Raw genomic sequence first — 22435 nt, 5'->3', positions numbered from 1 at the left:
TTAAAGAATGTGGCTCTTGCAGCTCTATTACTGCTGCCAGAAGGAGCATATAAATTGACTATAGTAACTCCTGCTACATTTATTCCAATACCTCGCCCCCATTCTAATTTATCAACGTCATGTACGGGGATGCCTTCTCTAACTAAAATGGCCGTGCCAACATTCGTTTCAGTGGAAATATTGTAAAAATCAACGTAATTGGAAAAATTTAATTGTGGGAATACCACTTCCTGTAGGAGAGCAATATCCGTCGCTGACTCATACAGAAACTGTTTCAGAGCAGCTATTTTAACATCCGACTGTATTCTATTAATGTTTAACGTGGTAATCGTATATGACTGTAACATAGGGGGTGACCTTTTTCCCGCTAGTCTATCATTTCATGCCACTCCATGCCGGATACTTCCTGAGAATCTGACTGGAGACCACCGTCACGGTTTGCATTAGAACCTTTCTTTTTACTTTTCTTGCGGTGTGCATTGACACTAGCCTTCACCGAATGTCTGCTCCGCCCACCCCCTGAACAGTTTTCCACCGAGACCGGTGTCGGTGGATCTGAGAGGCAGTCGTGTGCCACCATCTCGTCTGCCAAAGGCGGCGCACAAGCAGTTTGCAAACACTCTTCCAATGCCCCATCACTTCTATGAACACTTTCGTTTACTGTTTGTGTGTTATTGTTGTAAAACTCCGCTTCTTCGTCTTGGGATTTGGACTGTGACGTCGCCTGTTGTTGACAATCACTCGCTACCTCGTCATGTTTGCTTTCAGTTGCATCTGCGAGTGAATCTGTCTGCATTGATTGACGTACGGGTACTGCAGCGCGGGGTTGTGGTGTCACCAAGAGCAGCGCATTGCCATCTACTGGCGCGTCCAGCGCTACAGAATGGGACTCTGATGTCACTTCGACCTGTTCAGGTGATGGTAGCATATTCGATCTGTCTACTGATGTACTTGACTCAGAGTTCGAATCTACGCTGACAATATTGTCTGAAACAGTTTCCAGTACTGTTTTCTGAATGTCACCTACAACTTTCAGCGATAGGTTGATATCTTCTTCATCTGTGCTACTGCCGTCACAAGTTCGACGTCTTTTGTTAGTGGCTATACTACTTTTTCCAGCCGGATTGTCTACAGCGTCTTTCCTGAGTAAAGGTGGAAATGCTTTAAGAGTATTTTGTGGCCTGTCGTCTACATTCCCCGAAATGCTGGAAACTTCACCACCCGTCATCTGATTTTCAGTCACAAGATCAGCCAGTGTTAACCTTTTACGCTGTTGTAAATTATTCTGCAATACAAACACCTTTTTTGGACAGTTCTGCCGGAGATGCCCACTTTCATTACATATATGACAAGTCAAAGTCTGTCCATTGTATATAACGTGCGCTTTGTAGCCACAAACCAAAATATGAGATGGAATGTTTTGTTTGACATGCATATCGACAGAACGAACGCCACTAAAGCATTGCAATCTATGCTGACTTGACCATCGTTCATTACGAATTTGTCTGACGTCACCGTATTTAGATAATGCGTCTTTTAAGTAGCAGTTTTCTACCTCAGGAGGCAAATTAAATACTCTGACTTGTTTATAATCAACATCAGCATTTGAAATAGTAACTGTACTCACCGAATTATCGCGATGGCGGAATTCAGCTTTTCCTTCAAATTTCTGCAAAATCCGTTCCAACACCAACGGGGAAAGCAGCTTCACAAAAAAGCAGTATTGCTCCAAGTCATAATAAGCAGTGTGCGTCTGATCCGAAGTAATGCCAATAACGTCAACGATCCAGTCATGAATTTCTAGTGAACTTGGCTGAACATTACGGGTTGCTTTGTCAAATCCAAATCTTAGGGTAAGCTTTCTGGGAAACATTGTTGCCATGTCAGCAGTTAACAGTTCGCGAATGCAAGGAAACTAAAATGCTGCATCACCACAATCACAATTTTACACAACACTGTTACGCAGAGTCATGAAATCCAAACAGAAGCGCCACAGCGCGTCCGCTCAGGACGGCCGGAAAAGCCGATAGTCTGGTTCCAGATAAACGAAACTTCTGTGTAATTGCTTGTCAGAAGGCTATGAACGATAATGGACACCGCTCAAAGTGTAACTGTCTCTAATACAACTATATTTTTAAATTATTTCACAATGCGAACCAAACTGCGATCTCTGTTTACGTTGCTAAGCAGAGATGTCTACGGAGATGCTCAGGAAACTGAAATAGCATTTGACAGAATAATGATACAGATGGACTACAGAACGATTTTACTAATTACATATTATATATATATGAGGTATAAAATACGGAAACAGTGCGCTGTTTTTCATTACTGAACCACTTACATCAAAAAGATAGCCGAATCGCTATATTTTTCTGATGTCTGTCCACCGTAACGTATTCAAAACTATATATGTACTGTGTTGCCCAGAATGCTTTAGCGTGCCACGAATCTCTGCCACACAAATGATGCAGCTGACCTATAATTATGTTTGCAGTTCTCAAATATTGATTTACATGATATACAGCATTAAAACAAATACAGACAAAGAAGTAAAAATATTTGCCAGGTGTGGGGTTCGAACCCACGCTCCCTCTCGGGAACCAGAACTTAAGTCTGGCGCCTTAACCGCTCGGCCAACCTGGCTGCTTGTATACTGGCTGCCTTCGAATGGTACTTCACAGAGCGACCTCGTTCGTTCTGCGCTACAATATTCATATTGCGGAAAAGTCACTGCAATTCATTGTGAAATCAACAGAAGAAAAAAATGCCTTGGATGAATGCCCGAGGAGTACCAACCTTCAGTACGTCGAGCAGATAAAACAAGATATGTAATTGACAACTTACACAACTGAACTTACTGAAGATAAGAACTGGAATTGCTGCCGACCAAACTACAGATTAAAAAGAAAAGAAAAAGAAGAAGAAGAAACTTTGAAAACTGCAGTAACGATCTGCCCGTTGGGGTCTGAAATTATTGCGATCGCGTATTGTCATTACTTGCCTACTACACTCATTTACAATGCCGGTAGTGAAGTCGGAGCATGTAATAACAGGACACTAATTATAGATAGCACAATATATTCAATTTCTATCGATATGGAGGACAATATACCTCAAGGGTATTGGTTTAAAATGTATTGTTCATCATTTCAGAATTACCTTCCAATATCGACATATCCAAAAGTCATTCTGCACTTAAGGGGCCCTCATACGCTCAATATTAATTAATGAATAATAATGGCTGTGATATCAGTATTGCGGTTTTTTACAGTATAGAACAAGACAGCAGAACTTTAAAAATATTGATGCTCAATATATACGGTACAACAGGTTGTTCCTGCGCAATAAACAGCAGTTCCTGCCGATACCGAAAGAAATTCAATCGCGCCGAACTAATTTTCGTGAAGAACTGAAAAAAAAAGAAGCTATATGACAAAAGATCAGGAAGTGAGCTGAAATATGCATATAAAAGCACCATACAGGACTCTGAGAAATGAAATTCCTGATTGATTAGGAAACGCGAGATACTGCGACATGACAGTATGCAGAACTGTTTATATCCTGTCTGAATGACTCGTTCACTTAATTATCATTCCCCTCCCCAAACCAGTACGGATAGAAACTGGAAATTTGCTAAGGGTTTTGATATTTACTATAGGTGTCGCTTAGGAAGAGATTTTTCGATATCCTATCCCTCAGGGGGAGAAATAGGGGATAAGGGTTTCTTTGAAAATATATTGTTCTTGATGCAATGTTGAAGCTAGACCTACAAAAATTGGCATTTGGTTTCTCGGCCAGAAATAAAGTAATACGTGTTTCAGCGTTTTTGAAAATTTAGCCTCTGGGGATGAAATCAAAGGTGAAAGTTTATTTTTAAATAACATTATTAAAAAATGACAACAATATTTTTAAAGCTACATCTATGAACAATTGTATTTGACTAGGGGGTGAAATAAGAATCAGATGCAATATTCTATGAAAATGCGTCATTATGAAGGGATTTTAAGGCTAACACTATGAAAATTTGTATTTGGCTTCTCAGAAATAAAACAATACGTGTTTCACCGCTTTTGGGAATTCAACCCCTATGGGGATGAACTTTTATGGAAATATTTCATCATGGATTTTTCAGGCTTAAAGTATGAAAACTTTTATTTGGCTACCCTATTGGAAATAAAACATACGCTTGTCATTGTTTTTCGAAATTCAATCTTTAAGGAGGTAAAATAGAGGGCGCAATGTTTTATGAAAATAGTTAATTGCAAACGCATTTTTAAAGTTAAATCTTTGAAAACTGGTGATTGGCTCCTCTGTTTGAAATGAAAAAATACGTTTCACTGGTTTTGGAAATTCAGCCCCTAAGGGGGTGAAATGGGGCCACACTCACTGACTCAAATATCCCCCCACCCCAATCCGCTAAGGATAGAAACTTGAAATTTGGAGGGGGTGTATATCTACACTGCAAGCGCCATTTAAGAAGTGACTGCTCGAAATTCCACTCCTAAGGGGGTGAAATAGGGGATGAAGGGCTTAATGAAAGTATGTCGCTATTAAGTAAATTTTGAAGCTAGAAGTACGAAAACTAACATTCGGAAATAAAAAAAATACATGTTCAGCATTTTTGGAAAGTCAACCACTAAGGGGGTAAAACAGTTGGAAGTTTTTTTGAAACTAATTCATTAAAGAATTACTAAAGCATTTTTGAAACCACATCTATGAAAATTGGTATTTGACTTCTGAGTTGTTGTTGTTTTTGTTGTTGTTGTGGTCTTCAGTCCAGAGACTGGTTTGATGCAGCTCTCCATGCCACTCTATCCTGTGCAAGCTTCATCTCCCAGTAGCTACTGACATCATTCTGAATTTGTTTAGTGTATTCATCTCTTGGTCTCCCTCTAAGATTTTTACCCCCCACACTGCCCTCCAATACTAAATTGGTGATCCCTTGATGCCTCAGAACATGTCCTACCAACCGATCCCTTCTTCTAGTCAAGTTGTGCCACAAACTCCTCCTCTCCCCAATTCTATTCAGTACCTCCTCATTAGTTACATTATCTACCCATCTAATCTTTAGCATTCTTCTGCAGCACCGCATTTCGAAAGCTTCTATTCTCTTATTGTCTAAGCTATTTATCGTCCATGTTTCACTTCCATACATGGCTAGACTGCATACAAATACTTTCAGAAATGACTTCCTGACACTTAAATCAATACCGTACTCGATGTTAACAAATTTCTCTTCTTCAGAAACGCTTTCCTTGCCATTGCCAATCTACATTTTAATTCCTCTCTACTTCGACCATCATCAGTTATTTTGCTCCCCAAATAGTAAAACTCCTTTACTACTTTAAGTGTCTCATTTCCTAATCCAATTCCCTCAGCTTCACCTGATTTAATTAGACTACATTCCACTATCCTCATTTTACTTTTATTGATGTTCATCTTATATCCTTCTTTCAAGACACTGTCCATTCCGTTCAACTTCCCTTCCAGGTCCTTTGCTGTCTCTGATAGAATTACAATGTCATCGACGAACCTCTAAGTTTTTATTTCTTCTCCGTGGATTTTAATACCTACTCCCCTGCCACCTTCAGAATTTGAAAGAGAGTATTCCAGTCAACATAGTCAAAAGCTTTCTCTGAGTCCACAAGTGCTAGAAACGTAGGTTTGCCTTTCCTTAACTTTTCTTCTATGAGAAGTCATAGGGTCAGTATTGCCTCAGGTGATCCAACATTTCTTCAGAATCCAAACTGATCTTCCCCGACGTTGGCTTCTACCAGTTTGTCCATTCATCTGTAAAGAATTCGTGTTAGTATTTTGCAGCCGTGACTCATTAAACTGATAGTTCGGCAGATTTCACATGTGTCAACACCTCCCTTCTTTGGGATTGGAATTATTATATTCTTCTTGAAGTCTGAGGGTATTTGATCTGTCCCATACATCTTGCTCACCAGATGGTAGAGTTTTGTCAGGGCTGGCTCTCCCAAGGCCATCAGTAGTTCTAATGGAATGTTGTCTACTCCCAGGGCCTTGTTTCGACTTAGGTCTTTCAGTGCTCTGTCAAACTCTTCACGCAGTATCATAGCTCCCATTTCATCTTCATCTATGTCCTCTTTCATTTCCATAATATTGTCATCAAGTACATTGGCGTTGTATAGACCCTCTATATACTCCTTCCACCTCTCTGTTTTCTCTTCTTTGTTTAGGGCAGGGTTTCCATCTGAGCTCTTGATATTCATACAAGTGGTTCTCTTTTCTCCAAAGGTCTATTTAATTTTCCTGTAGGCAGTATCTATCTTACCTCAAGTGATATATGCCTCTACATCCTTACATTTGTCCTCTAGCCATCCCTGCTTAGCCATTTTGCACTTCCTGTCGATTTCATTTTTGAGACTTTGTATTCCTTTTTGCCTGCTTCATTTACTGCATTTTTATATTTTCCCCTTTCATCAATTAAATGCAATATTTCTTCTGTTATCCAAGGATTTCTACTAGCCCTTGTCTTTTTACCTACTTGATCCTCTGCTGCCTTCACTATTTAATCTCTCAGAGCTGCCCATTCTTCTTCTGATGTATTTCCTTCCCCTGATCTCGTCAATCGTTCCCTAATGCTCTGCCTGAAACTCTAGATTAGATTAGATTAGATTAGATTAATACTAGTTCCATGGATCATGAATACGATATTTCGTAATGATGTGGAACGAGTCGAATTTTCCAATACGTGACATAATTAGGTTAATTTAACAACATACTTAAGTTAATATAACAACTTTATTTTTTTGTGTTTTTTTTATTTTTTAATATTTTTTTTCTTAATTTATATCTAAAAATTCCTCTATGGAGTAGAAGGAGTTGTCATTCAGAAATTCTTTTAATTTCTTCTTAAATACTTGTTGGTTATCTGTCAGACTTTTGATACTATTTGGTAAGTGACCAAAGACTTTAGTGCCAGTATAATTCACCCCTTTCTGTGCCAAAGTTAGATTTAATCTTGAATAGTGAAAATCGTCCTTTCTCTTAGTATTGTAGTTATGCACACTGCTATTACTTTTGAATTGGGTTAGGTTGTTAATAACAAATTTCATAAGAGAGTATATATACTGAGAAGCTACTGTGAATATCCCTAGATCCTTAAATAAATGTCTGCAGGATGATCTTGGGTGGACTCCAGCTATTATTCTGATTACACGCTTTTGTGCAATAAATACTTTATTCCTCAGTGATGAATTCCCCCAAAATATGATGCCATATGAAAGCAATGACTGAAAATAGGCGTAGTAAGCTAATTTACTAAGATGTTTATCACCAAAATTTGCAATGAACCTTATTGCATAAGTAGCTGAACTCAAACGTTTCAGCAGATCATCAATGTGTTTCTTCCAATTTAATCTCTCATCAATGGACACACCTAAAAATTTGGAATATTCTACCTTAGCTATATGCTTCTGATTAAGGTCTATATTTATTAATGGCGTCATACCATTCCCTGTACGGAACTGTATGTACTGTGTCTTATCAAAATTCAGTGAGAGTCCGTTTACAAGGAACCACTTAGTAATTTTCTGAAAGACAGTATTGACAATTTCATCAGTTAATTCTTGTTTCTCAGGTGTGATTACTATACTTGTATCATCAGCAAAGAGAACTAACTTTGCCTCTTCATGAATATAGAATGGCAAGTCATTAATATACACTCCTGGAAATGGAAGAAAGAACACATTGACACCGGTGTGTCAGACCCACCATACTTGCTCTGGACACTGCGAGAAGGCTGTACAAGCAATGATCACACGCACGGCACAGCGGACACACCAGCAACCGCGGTGTTGGCCGTCGAATGGCGCTAGCTGCGCAGCATTTGTGCACCGCCGCCGTCAGTGTCAGCCAGTTGCCGTGGCATACGGAGCTCCATCGCAGTCTTTAACACTGGTAGCATGCCGCGACAGCGTGGACGTGAACCGTATGTGCAGTTGACGGACTTTGAGCGAGGGTGTATAGTGGGCATGCGGGAGGCCGGGTGGACGTACCGCCGAATTGCTCAACACGTGGGGCGTGAGGTCTCCACAGTACATCGATGTTGTCGCCAGTGGTCGGCGGAAGGTGCACGTGCCCGCCGACCTGGGACCGGACCGCAGCGACGCACGGATGCACGCCAAGACCGTAGGATCCTACGCAGTGCTGTAGGGGACCGCACCGCCACTTCCCAGCAAATTAGGGACACTGTTGCTCCTGGGGTATCGGCGAGGACCATTCGCAACCGTCTCCATGAAGCTGGGCTACGGTCCCGTACACCGTTAGGTCGTCTTCCGCTCACGCCCCAACATCGTGCAGCCCGCCTCCAGTGGTGTCGCGACAGGCGTGAATGGAGGGACGAATGGAGACGTGTCGTCTTCAGCGATGAGAGTCGCTTCTGCCTTGGTGCCAATGATGGTCGTATGCGTGTTTGGCGCCGTGCAGGTGAGCGCCACAATCAGGACTGCATACGACCGAGGCACACAGGGCCAACACCCGGCATCATGGTGTGGGGAGCGATCTCCTACACTGGCCGTACACCACTGGTGATCGTCGAGGGGACACTGAATAGTGCACAGTACATCCAAACCGTCATCGAACCCATCGTTCTACCATTCCTAGACCGGCAAGGGAACTTGCTGTTCCAACAGGACAATGCACGTCCGCATGTATCCCGTGCCACCCAACGTGCTCTAGAAGGTGTAAGTCAACTACCCTGGCCAGCAAGATCTCCGGATCTGTCCCCCATTGAGCATGTTTGGGACTGGATGAAGCGTCGTCTCACGTGGTCTGCACGTCCAGCACGAACGCTGGTCCAACTGAGGCGCCAGGTGGAAATGGCATGGCAAGCCGTTCCACAGGACTACATCCAGCATCTCTACGATTGTCTCCATGGGAGAATAGCAGCCTGCATTGCTGCGAAAGGTGGATATACACTGTACTAGTGCCGACATTGTGCATGCTCTGTTGCCTGTGTCTATGTGCCTGTGGTTCTGTCAGTGTGATCATGTGATGTATCTGACCCCAGGAATGTGTCAATAAAGTTTCCCCTTCCTGGGACAATGAATTCACGGTGTTCTTATTTCAATTTCCAGGAGTGTATTTCATTCTCAGCTTCTAAATCTTCTAAACAAACCAGAAGCTCACCTACTTTATTCTTTAAACTCCCAATATTTTGATGAAATATACTTACATTATTTTTAATTATACTTTTATGAGAACCTTTCCTTATTCTAACATTTGCAGTACTCTCCTGTCTGAGTTTCTCATTGTGCTTAGGCCTAGTTCCTATACCAGTGGTCACATGGTGTTCAGAGAGGCAGATTATGTCAACTGGGTTGGGTGACTTTAATTCATCACTGCAGTTACCTAGGACTGAGATACAACTTGGTGGAGATAAAATTTCTGGTGATTGGTGAAAATTTATAATTGATAGCTGTGATTGGTGATCCAATGTGCTAGAATTGTGCTGTTTAATTTCTTTCGTGAACTGAAGATTTGTTTCAATCCTGATCTCTCGTAGAACTTGACATCTTTCTGTCTTACCTATCCTAAAAAAGGTGCTGCTCCAACACCTGTAACCACTGGTATTTTACCATTCATGGCAGTGCCTCCCCCCCTTAAATTTCCTGCTATTACCCCAGCCAGTTTCCCCTTCCCTTTCCTGTTGAGATGTAGGCCGTGCCTGGTATAGTCCCACCTACTGAGATAATCAACAGGAACCACACCAATATGAGCCCCCGCACCCAACCCAAGCAGCCGTTCCAACTCCAAATTAACTCTCCCAACAGAAGAGTTCAAATGAGGCCGGTCATGGCGTCTCAGGACAGATACAAATTCAACATTGGTGTGTCTCGATGCCGACGCAATCTTTACCAGGTCACACTCTATACTGTACCCAGGATCTCTGTCGATGCTGTTCCCTGGCCCTCCCACAATAACCACGATGTCTTCCCTGGTAAATCCTTTACAGAGTGAACCTAAATCCTCTGTCACCTGATCCAGACTAGCACTTGGTTTGAAAAAATTTGTGACCTGGTATTCTGGTCCTAATTCCTCCTGCAGAAGTTGGCCTACACCTCTGGCATGAGAACTGCCTAACAACAAAACTTTCTTCCTTTTCGATGACTTTCCTACATTCTTTTTCAATTTCCTATTGAAAGTTTGTTGTGTCCTGTCTACACCTACAACCTCTGGTTCTTTCAGTTAATCCAGGTCCCATCTCCTTAAATTCTCACCTTTTTGCGGTTTCTTCATTTTTAATTTACAGTTCATAACCAATAGATTGTGGTCAGAGTCCACATCTGCCCGTGGATATGTCTTATTATTTAAAACCAGGTTCCTGAATCTCTGTCTTACCATTATATAACCCGAAACCTTCCAGTGTCGCCAGGACCCTCCCATGTATACAATTTCATGATTCTTGAACCAAGTGTTAACTAAGATTAAGTTATGCTCTGTGCAAAATTCTACCAGGCAACTTCCTCTTTCATTCCTTACCCCCATTCCATATTCACCTACTACTTTTCCGTCTCTTCCTTCGAATTCCAGTCATCCATGACTATTAAATTTTCGTCTCCCTTCACTATCTGAATAATTTCTTTTATTTCATTATACATTTAATCAATCTCTTCGTCATCTGCGGAGCTAGTTGGCATATAAACTTGTACTACTGTGGTAGGCGTCGGCTTCGTGTCTATCTTGGCTATAATAATGCGTTCACCATGCTGTTCGTAGTAGCTTACCTGCACTTCTTTTTTTTTTATTGATTATTAAACCTACTCCTGCATTACCCCTATTTGATTTTGTATTTATAACCTATATTCACCTGACCAGAAATCTTGTTCCTCTTGCCACCGAACTTCACTAATTCCCACTGTATCTAACTTTAACCTATCCATTTCCCTTTTTAAATTTTCTAACCTACCTGCCCCATTAAGGGATCTGACATTCCACGCTCCAATACTTAGAACGCCAGTTTTCTTTCTCCTGATAACGACGCCCTCCTGAGTAGTCCTCGCCTGGAGATCCGAATGGGCGACTATTTTACCTCCGGAATATTTTACCCAAGAGGACGCCATCATCATTTAACCATACAGTAAAGCTGCATGCCCTCAGTGAAAATTACGACTGTAGTTCCCCCTTGCTTTCAGCCGTTCGCAGTACCCACACAGCAAGGCCGTTTTTGCTAATGTTACAGGGCCAGATCAGTCAATTATCCAGACTGCTGCCCCTAGAGCTACTGAAAAGGCTGCTGCCCCTCTTCAGGAACCACACGTTTGTCTCCGTTGTGGTTACACCTACGGTACGGCTATCTGTATCGATGAGGCATGCAAGCCCCCCACCCATGCTTCATGAGTTAGAAATAAAAAATACGTATTTCAGTGTTTTTGGGAATTCATCTCCCAAGGGGGAGAAATAGATGATAACAATCCTTAAGAAAATATTTAGCTACATTGAAAAATTTTCGAAGCTAAATCTATTAAAACTGGTACTTCTGTTCTCGGTTAGATATAAAGAAATGTGTTGGGAGATTAAAGTTTCTACGGAAATATCAATACAAGAACGCAAAGGGCACGATTAACAAAAACCTTGGACTCTATCTACAGAATCGCTATCTGGTCAGAAGTACCGATACATTCGGAAACAAACATGCTTCTATGGCCTTAATTGGCATGAAAAGTTTAGAGGGTGTTGCAATTTCTGAACAACTTAAAAATTCGATTTAAAAAATCTACGCAGTCTAAGCGAGCGACGTAGCGGGCGCTAAACTACGTAGTTTACATATGAGATTACTTCAGACGTCCAGCGAGTAACATGTTTATTTTCCTTCAACAGTCGTCACAGCAGAGACATAATGGTCATATAAGCATTCAATCAGTTTTCGTTGAACACTTACTTTATCTCGCTGGCAACAATCGTTACAGTAGACACATACATAGAATTCTGCGCATGTGCAAGATACATTATGCAGATCACTTTTTTTTGTAATTAGTTGTTGTGAATTACAAATCTATGCCGTCCTAAATGAGCCCCGCCGGCCGGGATGGCCGAGCGGTTCTAGGCGCTACAGTCTGGAACCGGAACCGCGCGACCGCTACGTTCGCAGGTTCGAATCCTGCCTCGGGCATGGGTGTGTGTGATGTCGTTAGGTTTAAGTAGTTCTAAGTTCTAGGGGACTGATGACCTCAGAATTTAAGTCCCATAGTGCTCAGAGCCATTTGAAACATTTTTAAATGAGCCCCTGGCCCACTGAAATGCTAACTGGAAGCTTTTCAGATCTTTCACGCTTGTTCTGCACGATTTCTGCTTTTGTTTTGCAAAACGAGCAATTCCATCGCAACATATGCCGGGATTTCCCAAGAGTAGGAATTTTGCGCCCCGTAGGACGTATTGCGCCCGGTGTAGTGCGTCGTTCCCTGGATAATGGCAAAAATAGTAAAGGTGTTTTCCCACTGAATGCGGTGCGTAATGCGCCAGTGAGTTACGTCAGACGTGACAGCTGAACGAACATTGTGCTACGTTCTATCATAGTGCAGCAATATCTGCCAGTCTGGTAAATTTCGTTTGAAAAATGGTTACAAAGTGCGCTAAAAATCCACGGGTGTGTTTTAGTGCCGAGGAACAGTTAGCTAACGCATTTTCAAACATATTTTTGACTGTTTTTCTGCGTTTTGCACATTGAGTCTGGTGCAGATAAGCAGCGTTCTGACCCTCTCCCTCCCCCCGCAGACGTAAATTACGCGCGATATTATTGTGCCATTCTTGACGTCGCACATCCGTGCAAATATATTGACACAATATTATTGTGTTGTCAATAATATTGAGCATGTAATGGGTTCATATACGCTACAGACAACTAGCTGACGTTCTACGCTTTTTTTTTATTCATGAGTGTGGGCTTACCCGGTACGATAACTACTAGTTAAATGGTAATACTCTCGCGACCACAAGTGTAGCCTCCGTTACAGACGTTAATACCTTGAAAGTTAGATTAAAATTTAGACGTTGACATACATATTGCTCAGTGCAATTAATATGTGGAGGCACTTGCTGTGAAAACATTCTAAGGCGTATCATAATCAAACTATTGTATATTAATAGTCTAAACTTTATATCCAGAACGTTTAACAAGCATCAAACTGATGTAAAATATAGCGAAGTACGTGATAAAAGAGAAGGAAAAATATTTCGGAGTGTTCTAGTTTTTATGAATTGATTAAATTTAAATACAACTGTTTTGTGGTTTCAAGTAATATTTACACTTCTTGTCTACAGCCTTTGCTTTGTAATCGCTTTCTGACTTTTGCTAAAATTTTAGCCGGTGCCTGTATGAAGACAGCCGGTGGCACAACGAAATATAATTCGCCAGAGTATGATATAGAGTGGAATGTGTAGATTAATTTTCGCTGTGCAGGTCTCAACCCAACAACCATCTAGATTCGCCGACAACAATCATGATTGCAGATCGATTCACAAACAAATTTATGTTAAGTTATTAACTCCTAACCTAACCACCACGCCTGAAATCACTACTTATTCAGAACAAAAGGATCTCGCTACCCCATACAACACTTGATAACGACCCCCTGCAGGTCAAAGTTAGTACCGTTATTCGGCAATAGTGCCTACCGATTTTGTAGGCTAACCAGGTTTCAAAACTACTCCATTTTACCTGTCAGTACTGTACATGTTGAGAGGGGAAGAATATTGTTGCCTGCTTCATGGCTTTCTATAATTTTTTTAAAAATCTTCATTTTACAGTATGGTTCAGTCCGGTCCACGAAAGTATATTCTGTGAATTGAATAGTATCACATTGTGGCAGCTACAATTATGACTGAGAAACAACTGTTGTGCTGTTGCATTGTTCGATGTTACTTGCAGGTGCGGTATTTCAATACTGGCCTCACAAATTTCTAGAATAATTACGTATCTAGTTTCAGTACATTGCTATCGAGTTACGGGGCTCCTGGTTAGATCCATTCACTGGTTGCTCCAAATGATTATGAGCTCTTGAAAACACGGAATATGCGCAGCTTTCCTTGAGTGTGTTTTCTCAAGTGCGGGGCATTTTTCGTTAGAGCCTTGTTCGGAGAGTGACAGGCTTCGAGCATCGTGCAGCCATAGCCGTAGTACACCTTAAGATCAACCTCCAAATTTAGTAATTTACAAATCATACCTGTGACTTCTTCTAATCCTCATTTCATTTTGTTCACAGACACTGTATCCAAGAGATGTTCCTATTACAACGCTAATACCACACTTTTAAAAATTTGTGTGTCGAAGCACTATCAAACGTACACCAGTTATTCACACTCGTTAAATAAAAAAGTTATAACAGCGACAAAGCGCATCACTCACATATGACATTACGTTGGCTACTATTTATTAAGTAACAACGCTCCACACCTATGCTGTGACAGAAGTGCCTATTTTGACTGGCAACAGGGTGACCACCTGTTGTTAACCAATGTTCGTAGCAGTTGAGCCACCCATTATAAGCTGTACTTACATCTGCTGGGCTTTGGTGCATTTTCTTTTTCTTAAAAAAAATGTAACTACTATTATAGTTATTCTGCATATGCAGTAGTATTTCGTCGTTCATTTAATGGTATTGTGTAGTTAACAGATTGATTACTGGATGTGGGCAGAGATTATCGCCTGATCCACTAGAACTAAAATAAAAACAAATTAATTTTTGTCTTAGTTATCTCCAGTTCTTATTATCGTCTTTTGTAGAGGAGATTTTCTTACTTAAATACGCAACAGTTGGGTAAATTGACAGATACGGAAGTATTTAGATATGTAAGTAATCACAGGAGGGTGCCGTATCAACATTCAATGCACTGTTTCTTCCAAAGAGCGGGTGAATTTGGCTGCTTGTGTGATTTAAAGTCAGGCCTGATAGACAGCCTCAGAGCGGTATTTTCGGTAACTTTTCACAGTGGTACACCAGTTACAAAACAGTATTCAAAAGTAGCTTTCAAGAATTGCAGATAGTTATCAAAGCACTTCGAGACACATATTTAGTAGCATGTTATCCCCGGTTCCGCCCCAATGACGTGACGCGATGTGGTATGACTAATCTAAAACGTTGAAGAGCTATCCTGAAGACCACTCAGCCATCACCCATGACTGGCCAGTGCAGTGCCCACATGCACAACCATGTCAGTGGTATCCCAGAGGTGCTCAACAGAAGCGAGGTCAGCAATGCGGAAGTCTACACCAACGATGTGGAAGGCTACACAGGCAGATTTATGCCGGCCGTGAACCGTTCCTCGGAAAAACAATCTGACACAATTCGGGAATGGTAAACTGCCTTGCTGAAGATGTATGTCGCCTCAATAAATAATACCAGTTACTATATATCTAACACAAATATCACCCAAGTTAGTGGAAAATATCAGTGTCGGGGCACTGGAGAGAATACTTGTGGAACTTAGAGGGTTGTGGTTGTTTGGGGGAAGAGACCAGACAGCGAGGTCATTGGTCTCATCGGATTAGGGAAGGAAGTCAACCGTGCCCTTTCAAAGGAACCATCCCAGCATTTGCCTGGAGTGATTTAGGGAAATCATGGAAAACCTAAATGAGGACGGCCTCACTCAGTGGGAACTTAGAAGAAGCCACTGTGTGCAAGTGACTGATGATCTAGTGTTACCACTTCTATGGCAGCATTACATTTCAGGATTTTGAAGGAATCATTGCAAACAAAAGTAAAACGTATGATTGGAACGTAAGGTAATGACCTGCCCAAGGAAAGTTATTTTTTATGTTTTTATGTGTGGCAATAAATTGTGATGGTTGGTTGCAATGTGCAGTACATCAAATTGGAGTGTAATATTATGACATGGAGCAAGTAAAATGATTAGGCAAGCCATAATAATACTGTAAAAAAAGATTGGTTTTGGGTATTGTGAGTACACTGTGTTCCCAATGTGTAACACAAACTAGCATTTAAACTGAAATTACTTATCTGACAAAGGTAGTTTTAAGGAATGGTATTTACACCATATATAAAAAAGAAAAGGGTTTAAACAATGCTTATGATTCAGTCTCACAAAATTCTTTCCAAGAATGTATTCAACAAATGTAATGGTTAGCAAATAGTTCATTATTCACTTACATAAGCTACTGGGTGATTAAATGATGATGGAGTCCTCTTGGGTAAAATATTCCGGAGGTAAAATAGTCCTCCATTCGGATCTCCGGGCGGGGACTACTCAGGAGGACGTCGTTATCAGGAGAAAGAAAACTGGCGTTCTAAGTATTGGAGCGTGGAATGTCAGATCCCTTAATCGAGCAGGTAGGTTAGAAAATTTAAAAAGGGAAATGGATAGGTTAAAGTTAGATATAGTGGGAATTAGTGAAGTTCAGTGGCAAGAGGAACAAGACTTTTGGTCAGGTGAATACAGGGTTATAAATACAAAATCAAATAGGGGTAATGCAGGAGTAGCTTTAATAATGAATAGGAAAATAGGAGTGCTGGTAAGCTACTACAAACAGCATAGTGAACACGTTACTGTGGCCAAGATAGACACGAAGCCCACACCTACTACAGTAGCACAAGTTTATATGCCAACTAGCTCTGCACATGATGAAGAAATTGATGAAATGTATGATGAGATAAAAGAAATTATTCAGATAGTGAAGGGAGACGAAAATTTAATAGTCATGGGTGACTGGAATTCCACAGTAGGAAAAGGAAGAGAAGTAAACGTAGTAGGTGAATATGGATTGGGGCTAAGAAATGAAAGAGGAAGCCGCCTGGTAGAATTTTGCACAGAGCAAAACTTAATCATAGCTAACACTTGGTTCAAAAATCATGAAAGAAGATTGTATACGTGGAAGAACCCTGGAGATACTAGAAGGTTTCAGATAGATTATATAATGGTAAGACAGAGATTTAGGAACCAGGTTTTAAATTGTAAGACATTTCCAGGGGCAGATGTGGACTCTGACCAGAATCTATTGGTTATCAACTGTAGATTAAAACTGAAGAAACTGCAAAAAGGTGGGAATTTAAGGAGATGGGACCTGGATAAACTGAAAGAAACAGAGGTTGTACAGAGTTTCAGGGAGAGCATAAAGGAATAATTGACAGGAATGGGGAAAGAAATACAGTAGAAGAAGAATGGGCAGCTTTGAGGGATGAAATAGTGAAAGCAGCAGAGGATCAATTAGGTAAAAAGACGAGGGCTAGTAGAAATCTATGGGTAACAGAAAGAATACTGAATTTAATTGATGAAAGAAGAAAATACAAAAATGCAGTAAATGAAGCAGGCAAAAAGGAATACAAACGTCTCAAAAATGAGATCGACAGGAAGTGCAAAATGGCTAAGCACGGATGGCTAGAGGACAATTGTAAGGATGTAGAGGCTTATCTCACTAGGGATAAGATAGATACTGCCTACAGGAAAATTAAAGAGACCTTTGGAGAAAAGAGAACCACTTGCATGAATATCAAGAGCTCAGATGGAAACCCAGTTCCAAGCAAAGGAGGGAAAGCAGAAAGGCGGAAGGAGTATATAGAAGGTCTATACAGGGACAATGTTCTTGAGGACAATATTATGGAAATGGAAGAGGATGTAGATGAAGACGAAATGGGAGATATGGTACTGCGTGAAGAGTTCGACAGATCACTGAAAGACCTGAGTCGAAACAAGGCCCCGGGAGTAGACAACATTCCATTAGAACTACTGATGGCCTTGGGAGAGCCAGTCCTGACAAAACTCTACCATCTGGTGAGCAAGATATATGAGACAGTCGAAATACCCTCAGATTTCAAGAAGAATATAATAATTCCAATTCAAAAGAAAGTAGGTGTTGACAGATGTGAAAATTACCGAACTATCAGTTTAATAAGTCACAGCTGCAAAATGCTAATGCGAATTCTTTACAGACGAATGGAAAAATTGGTAGAAACTGACCTTGGGGAAGATCAGTTTGGATGCCGTAGAAATGTTGGAACACGTGAGGCAATACTGACCCTACGATTTATCTTAGAAGAAAGATTAAGGAAAGGCAAACCTACATTTCTAGCATTTGTAGACTTAGAGAAAGGTTTTGACAATGTTGACTGGAATACTCTTTCAAATTCTGAAGGTGGCAGGGGTCAAATACACGGAGCAAAAGGCTATTTACAATTTGTACAGAAACCAGATGGCAGTTATAAGAGTCAAGGGACATGAAAGGGAAGCAGTGGTTGGGAAGGGAGTGAGACAGGGTTGTAGCCTCTCCCCGATGCTATTCGATCTGTATATTGAGCAAGCAGTAAAGGAAACAAAAGGAAAGTTCATAGTAGGTATTAAAATCCATGGAGAAGAAATAAAAACTTTGAGGTTCTCTGATGACATTGTAATTCTGTCAGAGACAGCAAAGGATTTGGAAGAGCAGTTGAATGGAATGGACAGTGTCTTGAAAGGAGGGTATAAGATGAACATCAACAAAAGCAAAACGAGGATAATGGAATGTAGTAAAATTAAGTCGGGTGATGCTGAGGGAATTAGATTAGGAAATGAGAAGCTTAAAGTAGTAAAGGAGTTTTGCTATTTGGGGAGCAAAATAACTGATGATGGTCAAAGTAGAGAGGATATAAAATGTGGAGTGGCAATAGCAAGGAAAGCGTTTCTAAAGAAGAGAAATTTGTTAACATCGAGTATTGATTTAAGTGTCGGGAAGTCATTTCTGAAAGTATTTGTATGGAGTCTAGCCATGTATGGAAGTGAAACATGGACGATAAATAGCTTAGACAAGAAGAGAATAGAAGCTTTCGAAATGTGGTGCTTGAGAAGAATGCTAAAGATTAGATGGGTAGATCATGTAACTAATGAGGAGGTACTGAATAGAATTGGGGAGAAGAGGAGTTTGTGGCAGAACTTGACTAGAAGAAGGGATCGGTTGGTAGGACATGTTCTGAGGCATCAAGGGATTACCAATTTAGTACTGGAGGGCAGCGTGGAGGGTAAAAATCATAGAGGGAGACCAAGAGATGAATACACTAAGTAGATTCAGAAGGATGTAGGCTGCAGTAGGTATTGGGAGATGAAGAAGCATGCACAGGATAGAGTAGCATGGAGAGCTGCATCAAACCAGTCTCAGGACTGAAGACCACAACAACAACAACAACAACAAGCTATTTGTTACGCTGAACTGACAGAAAAATATTTTTACATTTTGTGTATCACTGTCCTCACAGCTTGACACGTAAAATTGCCCTTGTACTCTTTCATTAATTTGCCACATTCCTCATGGATGTAATGAACACAAATGAAACACACACAGCAGCTCATGGTTGTGCGGTAGCGTTCTCGCTTCCTGCACCCGGGTTCGATTCCCGGCGGGGTCAGCGATTTTCTCTGCCTCGTGATGACTGGGTGTTGTGTGTTGTCCTTAGGTTAGTTAGGTTTAAGTAGTTCTTAGTTCTAGGGGACTGATGACCATTGATGTTAAGTCCCATAGTGCTCAGAGCCATTTGAACCAAACACACACACATCTTTCACTGAATCTTCTTTGCTTGTATTACAAAACCAAGATTTATCCTTGTGTCAGTTTGGCTTTTTTTGCTGACTCCTTGGATAGGTCTGGCTGTATTTTGGGTATTCTAGGAATTCTGATCTTATCTTTTGTCAAAACTAGTGGTTTCTTCAAAATGATACCTTTACTGTTCTGAGCAGGTTTTCTCTTTGACACCTGAGTACCTTTTTTTATACCTGATGTTGGGAGTAGCTCAGCAAATATGCTCATTATCAGCAGCTCCAGTGTCATCTGAATCAATGACAGAGTCATCCTTCCCCACATACAATATGCATACTCTATTCAAATTTCTATTTGGCACACCTGAAGGTGCAGGCTCTGAAGAGGAAGTGTCACCTGATTTTTGCAGTATTGATGGTGGCAGACATTCTGAAGCTGCAGGATTTTGTAAATCAGAAGCTGCACTAGGTTCAAATACAGCTTCTGGAATTGCAGTAGGATCATACGGATCCAGTCCAGTAGCCTTAAACCCAGATATGATGTCAGATATGATCATGAATTTTTCACAAACTTCAGCAAAGGTGCATGTAGTACCTGACACAGTACCATGTTTGTAGAAAAAGTTTAATGAATGAGTAACACAAGAAACTTACCTGTATGAAACAGTAACACAACAAAGCTCATTCATGAAATGGCTGTTAGTCACTGTGCACTGGGTGAGACACAGAGCTAGTTGACATAGCTTGCCAAATGTGCATGAGCTGTCATCTATTGTATTCTCTTCATAGTTACCAAGAAATAGCCACTTAGGTATATTGAACCACAGGGCATATGGGGTACAGTTACGTTATTTAGGACCACATGAAGTCTCCACCAATGGAAGACCAAATGTGAGGCTTAGAATTATGCCTTGGACCATAGCCTTGTGCCCATAAATCAAATATCAGCGACACCTTAGAATATTCTGTCAGGCACTGTACAAGTCAGTTAGAAATGTGGAATCTCACCACTGTCATTTAGCATTATAATATGGGAAGCACTGGATGCAGCAAGCATAGCAGAAGAGGGAAATAGCCTACTGATTTTTGCAGATGATTGCTGAAAATCTAAATGACCTGAAAACATTGGCAAGAAAGCTGTTTAAATGGGAGTTGGTTTGGAGAAATGACAAATAAACAAAATTCGTGAGAGTACAAAGAAATTTCAAGACAAAAAACCAGAAAATCCTGTTGAGTGATAACCACGTGTTTGAAGAAGCAGATGACCTTAAATATCTGGGGATGGCAGTAAATAACAGAAATGATGAGAAACGAGAAATAGATGTGAGGATCAATGCAAAATCTAGAGCATTATATTCACTCAAGAAATTACTGTCATTTTCTTCAGGAGGAATCACAATAAAGACCAGATCAGTATCACTATGCAGGGTGGACAAATGAAGAACAGGTAAGTGTACAGAGAGAAACAAAAGATTTTGAAAATAAGATGCTGCAGAAGATATTTGGACCAATTTTTGATGGAGAAGAATGCCAACAAAGAAAGAACAAGGAGCTCAGAGAGACAGACAATGGATCAGGTGCTGTAGTGGAGGCCAAGACAAGGAAACTGAATGGGCCAGCCATGCCTGTAGAAGAGAGGAAGGACCATGACTGGCAGAAGTGTCAGAGAAGAAACCTGTAGGCCAAAGACCTTTAGGCAGATTGAAAACAAGATGGAGTGACCAGGTGGCCAAGCATCTTCATATACTTGGAGCAAGGGAAGAAGATGCCAAGGACAGAATGCTATGGAGGAGGCTATTTGACAAGATCGAAAATTGGCTGTGGTTTAGGGGGGGGGGGCTGGAGAGTATGAATAAGTAAGTAAGTAAGTGTCAAACTGTGGCACAACTGAGAAACAAAATAAAAGAATAGCAAGGCTCTTGTGCTAACTATTCAATAATACTGTCCCAGTGCATCACCACAGCAAAGAGTCTGAGAGGTGTGCTGCTAGAATTGTAGCTAAAAAAACGTAAAAATCATTGTATGTCTCCAATATACAAAATAAATATTGATTTGAAATTGTGTGTTATGTGATGAATAAGTGTCTCTACCTAACTTTTATTGTCATTATATCCCATTGTTTGCATGTACTACAGGAGAGGTTGATGCCTTGTTTTTCTCATGTTTGTAAGTGAACCAGTAGTTAAATAAAAACCTCCCCGTGGCTGAGATGTAAGTTCTTAATGCCACCACATTTTACTTGACAAATCGAAAAATGACTACAGATTGTGGTACAGACAGGACTGCTTACCATTTCATTGCCATCCAGCAGGCTCCAGACTAAATGCCCGTGACTATCTGGGATGCAATCTCTTCTTTAGATCCACAGGAAGATTTCTTGTGGCAGCTATCTTGTGAGTTAACCAAGCGTAACACGGTTCGTGAGCCACTCAGATCACAGAACCTTATTCGTGTTTATCAGCTTTACTTCACATCTTCCTTGCAATAAAGTTTTGGTGGCATATGCATTAAAACACAGACATTGGTGAGTTGATTTGCAAATGAGGTTCTGTTAATAAAGTCTTAGTGTTACATAATTTGGGCAATACTGTTTTCATAAGCCAATGTAAGCCATATGGCGAAGAGTACTTGGTACTTGAGAATGTTATCCCCTTTTTCTATCCTTGTCACAGATAAAAACTGTAAAGAAAGACTGTCACTACTGCTCTGTACATGCTTGAATTTCTCTAATTTGTGCCCTTGTCTTCAATGTGCTACACATACACTGATGAGGCAAAATATTGTGATCACCTGCATAACAGCACCTTCGTCCACCTTTATAATGCAATACCACAGCGATTGGATGCAATATGTATTTGCCAAGTCCTAGGTATGTGGCACCATATGTCTGTGCACAGGCCACACCATTCCTGTAAATTAAGTGTTGGTGGTTCATGTTCCACTGTATTCA

General features: G+C 40.8%; 1 protein-coding gene and 1 non-coding gene across 2 annotated transcripts in view; one reads left to right on the top strand and one right to left on the bottom strand.

The window, feature by feature from the left end:
* The window catches only part of LOC124796726, a 1132495-nt gene that overhangs the window by 1084383 nt on the left and 25677 nt on the right, over nucleotides 1–22435 (top strand). The window lies entirely within an intron of this gene.
* Trnal-uaa lies at nucleotides 2564–2646 on the bottom strand. Its single transcript has one exon. It is a non-coding gene; the product is annotated as a tRNA-Leu (tRNA).

The sequence above is a fragment of the Schistocerca piceifrons genome, chromosome 1 (genome assembly GCF_021461385.2).
Source record: "Schistocerca piceifrons isolate TAMUIC-IGC-003096 chromosome 1, iqSchPice1.1, whole genome shotgun sequence".
Classification (NCBI taxonomy): Eukaryota; Metazoa; Arthropoda; class Insecta; order Orthoptera; family Acrididae; genus Schistocerca; species Schistocerca piceifrons.
This window is presented reverse-complemented; position numbering and strand designations above follow the sequence as displayed.